This window comes from Gobius niger, assembly GCF_951799975.1.
Source record: "Gobius niger genome assembly, chromosome: 3".
NCBI classification, from domain to species: domain Eukaryota; kingdom Metazoa; phylum Chordata; class Actinopteri; order Gobiiformes; family Gobiidae; genus Gobius; species Gobius niger.
The window spans coordinates 24,552,229-24,558,869 of record NC_136854.1 but is presented as its reverse complement, the minus strand read 5'-3'; positions in this window follow the sequence as shown (position 1 = coordinate 24,558,869).

The following is a 6,641-nucleotide window of genomic DNA, read 5'->3' as shown; positions in this document are numbered from 1 at the left end:
GTTGCCTAGCAACCACGTAATGTACTTTTTTGTTCGGACAGTCATGACGAAGGTGTGTACCAATTTTGGCTTGGCTACGCCAAACTTTATATCGGGTCGTTGCCATGGCAACACGGTGGGAAAATGGGCGTGGCCATCATTGACTTTTTTGATCGGGGTCACGTGACGGACGTCTGTGCCAAATTTTATTTGTCTACGACAAAGTCTACTTTTTTTCTCCATTCATTTTTATTCGGTGCTCTGTAGGGGGCGCTATTGCGCCCATTTTCAAAATTCCTATATCAAAACATCCGGGGCCGACGACTCGACCAACGATTCAAGTTACAGTAAAATCGGCCAAAGTATGTGCGAGTTATGACTCTTCGAAGGCGACGGCGAACGCCGAAACGAACGCCAAATTCATGGCGTTGCCATTACAAAACCGGAAATCCTATTAGAAAGTTTTTAATAACTTTTAATGCCCCACATGTGTAGATGATCTGGAGCGACCGGGGAGTCGCTGCGTTCAACGCCCTAGGACGAGTTCGTTCAAATGCGAGGGCACGAAAAGGCGCCTTCGGCGCCAGGTCGCTCTTCTGGCCAAGATGGCCGCCATACAGATGGTTGCCTAGCAACCGCGTAATATCTTTTTTTTTTTGGTTCCATGTGACCAATCACTGTGCCGAATTTTTTTCGTCTACGACGAACTAAAATTTTCGGGTTTTTCGGGATTTTGGGGGGTCTGGCCATAGGCCGCAATGTTAACGTCGTTTTTCCAGGGGGCGCTGACGCGCCATTTTTTTGAATTTTTAAAATTTGGAGATGTGAAAGTTTTTTTTTTCACCTAATTGAATTTTGGGCAAAAACGACAAACTTAAATTTTCGAGTCTCTCCATAGGCGCAATGTAATCCTGATTTTCCAGGGGGCGCTGACGCGCCATTTTTCAACATTTTTTAATGGGATTCATTGACACTGTGTATCGCCGGGATTTTTAATTTTGGGCAAAAAATGGTGAGTTTTCGTCGCCGACTCGTCGAGTTATTCCAAAAAAACACGGATAGAAGAAAAATAATAATAATTAAAGCCGCAAGCGGCATTTAGAGGCCCTCGCGAGCAGCGTTGGCCGGTTGGCGCACGCCGTCGCACGCCACCGCAATAACTGGGGGCCGCTAACGCGCCGTACGTGGTTATGCCGTCCCTGCCACCCTCGGTTGAGTTTATAAAAGAGCAAAGGCAAGAAATGCGCCTTCGGCGCCAGATCACGCGATATTTCCCAAAATGGCCGACCTCCTGTTGGTTGCCTAGCAACCACGTAATGTACTTTTTTGTTCGGACGGTCATGACGAAGGTGTGTACCAATTTTGGTTTGGCTGCGCCAAACTTTGTTTCGGGTCGTTGCCATGGCAACACGGTGGGAAAATAGGCGTGGCCATAATTTACTTTTTGATTGGGGTCACGTGACAGATGTGTGTGCCAAATTTTTTTTGTCTACGACAAAGTTTACTTTTTTTCCCCATTAATTTTTATTCGGGGCTCTGCAGGGGGCGCTATTGCGCCCATTTTCAAAATTCCTATATCAAAACATCCGGGGCCGAGGACTCGACCAACGACTCAAGTTACAGTAAAATCGGCCAAAGTATGTGCGAGTTATGACTCTTCGAAAGTGACGGCGAACGCCGAAAACGAACGCCAAATTCATGGCGTTGCCATGACGAAACCGGAAATCCTATTAGAAAGTTTTTAATAACTTTTAATGCCCCACATGTGTAGATGATCTGGAGCGACCGGGGAGTCGCTGCGTTCAACGCCCTAGGACGAGTTCGTTCAAATGCGAGGGCACGAAAAGGCGCCTTCGGCGCCACGTCGCTCTTCTGGCCAATATGGCCGCCGTATAGTTGGTTGCCTAGCAACCGCGTAATATGTTATTTTTTTTGGCTTCATGTGACCAATCACTGTGCCGAATTTTTTTCGTCTGCGACGAACTAAAATTTTCGGGGTTTTCGGGATTTTGGGGGGTCTGGCCATTGGCCGCAATGTTAACGTCGTTTTTCCAGGGGGCGCTGACGCGCCATTTTTTTGAATTTTTGCATTTTGGAGATGTGAAAGATTTTTTTTTCACCTAATTGAATTTTGGGCCAAAATTCAGGACTTTTCGTCGGTGGGAAAGTGGCCGAAACGGCCTTCGGGGGGGAGAGGAAAAATAATAATAATTAAAGCCGCAAGCGGCATTTAGAGGCCCTCGCGAGCAGCGTTGGCCGGTTGGCGCACGCCGTCGCACGCCACCGCAATAACCGGGGGGCGCTGCCGCGCCGTACGTGGCTATGCTGTTGCTGCCACCCTCGGTCGAGTTTATAAAAGAGCAAAGGCAAGAAACGGCGCCTTCGGCGCCAGATCACGCGATATTTCCCAAAATGGCCGACTTTGTGTGGGTTGCCTAGCAACCACGTAATGTACTTTTTCGTTCGGAACGTCACGACGAAGGTGTGTACCAATTTTGGTTTGGCTACGCCAAACTTTGTTTCGGGTCGTTGCCATGGCAACACGGTGGTAAAATGGGCGTGGCCATAATTTACTTTTTGATCGGGATCACGTGACGGATGTGTGTGCCAATTTTTTTTTGTCTACGACAAAGTTTACTTTTTTTCCCTATTCATTTTTATTCGATGCTCTGCAGGGGGCGCTATCGCGCCCATTTTCAAAATTCCTATATCAAAACATCCGGGGCCGACGACTCGACCAACGATTCAAGTTACAGTAAAATCGGCCACAGTTTGTGCGAGTTATGACTCTTCGAAGGCGACGGCGAACGCCGAAAACGAACGCCAAATTCATGGCGTTGCCATGACAAAACCGGAAATCCTATTAGAAAGTTTTTAATAACTTTTAATGCCCCACATGTGTAGATGATCTGGAGCGACCGGGGAGTCGCTGCGTTCAACGCCCTAGGACGAGTTCGTTCAAATGCGAGGGCACGAAAAGGCGCCTTCGGCGCCAGGTCGCTCTTCTGGCCAAGATGGCCGCCGTACTGTTGGTTGCCTAGCAACCGCGTAATATCTTTTTTTTTTTGGTTCCATGTGACCAATCACTGTGCCGAATTTTTTTCGTCTACGACGAACTAAAATTTTCGGGGTTTTCGGGATTTTGGGGGGTCTGGCCATAGGCCGCAATGTTAACGTCGTTTTTCCAGGGGGCGCTGACGCGCCATTTTTTCGAATTTTTTAAATTTGGAGATGTGGAGGTTTTTTTTTTCACCTAATTGAATTTTGGGCAAAAATTCAGGACTTTTCGTCGGTGGGAAGTGGCCGAAACGGCCTCCGGAGGGGGAGAGGAAAAATAATAATAATTAAAGCCGCAAGCGGCATTTAGAGGCCCTCGCGAGCAGCGTTGGCCGGTTGGCGCACGCTGTCGCACGCCACCGCAATAACCGGGGGGCGCTGCCGCGCCGTACGTTGTTATGCCGTCCCTGCCACCCTCGGTTGAGTTTATAAAAGAGCAAAGGCAAGAAATGCGCCTTCGGCGCCAGATCACGCAATATTTCCCAAAATGGCCGACCTCCTGTTGGTTTCCTAGCAACCACGTAATGTACCTTTTTGTTCGGACGGTCATGACGAAGGTGTGTACCAATTTTGGTTTGGCTATGCCAAACTTTATTTCGGGTCGTTGCCATGGCAACACGATGGGAAAATGGGCGTGGCCATAATTTACTTTTTGATCGGGGTCACGTGACGGATGTGTGTGCCAAATTTTTTTTGTCTACGACAAAGTTTAATTTTTTTCCCCATTCCTTTTTATTCGGTGCTCTGCAGGGGGCGCTGTCGCGGCCATTTTCAAAATTCCCATATCAAAACATCCGGGGCCGACGACTCGACCAACGATTCAAGTTACAGTAAAATCGGCCAAAGTATGTGCGAGTTATGACTCTTCGAAGGCGACGGCGAGCGCCGAAAACGAACGCCAAATTCATGGCGTTGCCACGACAAAACCGGAAATCCTATTAGAAAGTTTTTAATAACTTTTAATGCCCCACATGTGTAGATGATCTGGAGCGACCGGGGAGTCGCTGCGTTCAACGCCCTAGGACGAGTTCGTTCAAATGCGAGGGCACGAAAAGGCGCCTTCGGCGCCAGGTCGCTCTTCTGGCCAAGATGGCTGCCATATGGTTGGTTGCCTAGCAACCGCGTAATATGTTTTTTTGTTTGGTTCCATGTGACCAATCACTGTGCCGAATTTTTTTCGTCTACGACGAACTAAAATTTTTGGCGTTTTCGGGATTTTGGGGGGTCTGGCCATAGGCCGCAATGTTAACGTCGTTTTTCCAGGGGGCGCTGACGCGCCATTTTTTTGAATTTTTGAAATTTGGAGATGTGAAAGTTTTTTTTTTCACCTAATTGAATTTTGGGCAAAAATTCAGGACTTTTCATCAGTGGGAAGTGGCCGAAACGGCCTCCGGGGGGGGAGAAGAAAAAAAATAATAATAATAATAAGAAAAACCCTTACAATAACAATATAGCGCCGCCTCCGGCGGCCCATATTTATATCGTCGGAAAGGTCTCACGTCCAGTAACCCACCCGTAAGGTTCATTGTCAAATACGAGCGCGTTGCGCTCGTATTTTACCACTTCTTTGTCAATATTTCTTAATGCGTTTTTTTTTCAGATTTTTGTGCGAGCAACAACAAATATGCCGCTTTCGCGGCAAACACCTATATCATTGGATAGGCCTCGATGCCCTGAGTCACTCTAGTAGTGTTTTGGGCATTGGGAAGTGGCCATCATCGACTACTTTCTTGTCAATGTTGCGCCTTCACTGGATTTTTCACCTTTTTTCACACGAGCAGTTACAAATGTGCCGCTTTCGCGGCACACGCCTATTTCACCGAACAGGGCGTGGTGCCGGGAGTCCCCCCATTACTGTCTAATGCATGGGGAGCGCTCCGCGCTCTGTTTCTTGAGCGCTGCGCGCTCTTTTCGGGACGTGCGCTACGCGCACGTCTTTCTTCAGTGCGCTCCGCGCACTGCCGTACAATTACAATAGGCCCGAGCCCTGCCAGGCCGCTCGGGCCTAATAATTAAAGCCGCAAGCGGCATTTAGAGGCCCTCGCGAGCAGCGTTGGCCGGTTGGCGCACGCCGTCGCACGCCACCGCAATAACCGGGGGGCGCTGCCGCGCCGTACGTTGTTATGCCGTCCCTGCCACCCTCGGTCGAGTTTATAAAAGAGCAAAGGCAAGAAATGCGCCTTTGGCGCCAGATTATGCGATTTTTCCCAAAATGGCCGACTTTGTGTGGGTTGCCTAGCAACCGCGCAATGTACTTTTTTGTTCGGAACGTCACGACGAAGGTGTGTACCAATTTTGGTTTGGCTACGCCAAACTTTATTTCGGGTCGTTGCCATGGCAACACGGTGGGAAAATGGGCGTGGCCATAATTTACTTTTTGATCGAGGTCACGTGACGGATGTGTGCGCCAAATTTTTTTTGTCTACGACAAAGTTTACTTTTTTTCTCCATTAATTTTTATTCGGTGCTCTGCAGGGGGCGCTATAGCGCCCATTTTCAAAATTCCCATATCAAAACATCCGGGGCCGACGACTCGACCAACGATTCAAGTTTCACTCAAATCGGCCAAAGTATGTGCGAGTTATGAGTCTTCGAAAGTGACGGCGAACGCCGAAAACAAACGCCAAATTCATGGCGTTGCCATGACAAAACCGGAAGTCCTATTAGAAAGTTTTTAATAACTTTTAATGCCCCACATGTGTAGATGATCTGGAGCGACCGGGGAGTCGCTGCGTTCAACGCCCTAGGACGAGTTCGTTCAAATGCGAGGGCACGAAAAGGCGCCTTCGGCGCCAGGTCGCTCTTCTGGCCAAGATGGCCGCCATACAGATGGTTGCCTAGCAACCGCGCAATATGTTTTTTTTTTTGGCTTCATGCGACCAATCACTGTGCCGAATTTTTTTCGTCTACGACGAACTAAAATTTTTTGGGTTTTCGGGATTTTGGGGGGTCTGGCCATTGGCCGCAATGTTAACGCCGTTTTTCCAGGGGGCGCTGACGCGCCATTTTTTCGAATTTTTGAAATTTGGAGATGTGAAAGTTTTTTTTTTCACCTAATTGAATTTTGGGCAAAAATTCAGGACTTTTCGTCGGTGGGAAGTGGCCGAAACGGCCTCCGGGGGGGAGAGGAAAAATAATAAGAATTAAAGCCGCAAGCGGCATTTAGAGGCCCTCGCGAGCAGCGTTGGCCGGTTGGCGCACGCCGTCGCACGCCACCGCAATAACCGGGGGGCGCTGCCGCGCCGTACGTCGTTATGCCGTCCCTGCCACCCTCGGTTGAGTTTATAAAAGAGCAAAGGCAAGAAATGCGCCTTCGGCGCCAGATCACGCAATATTTCCCAAAATGGCCGACTTTGTGTGGGTTGCCTAGCAACCATGTAATGTACTTTTTTGTTCGGAAAGCCATGACGAAGGTGTGTACCAATTTTGGTTTGGCTACGCCAAACTTTATTTCGAGTCGTTGCCATGGCAACACGGTGGAAAAATGGGCGTGGCCATAATTTACTTTTTGATCGGGGTCACGTGACGGATGTCTGTGCCAAATTTTGTTTGTCTACGACAAAGTTTACTTTTTTTCTCCATTAATTTTTATTCGGTGCTCTGCA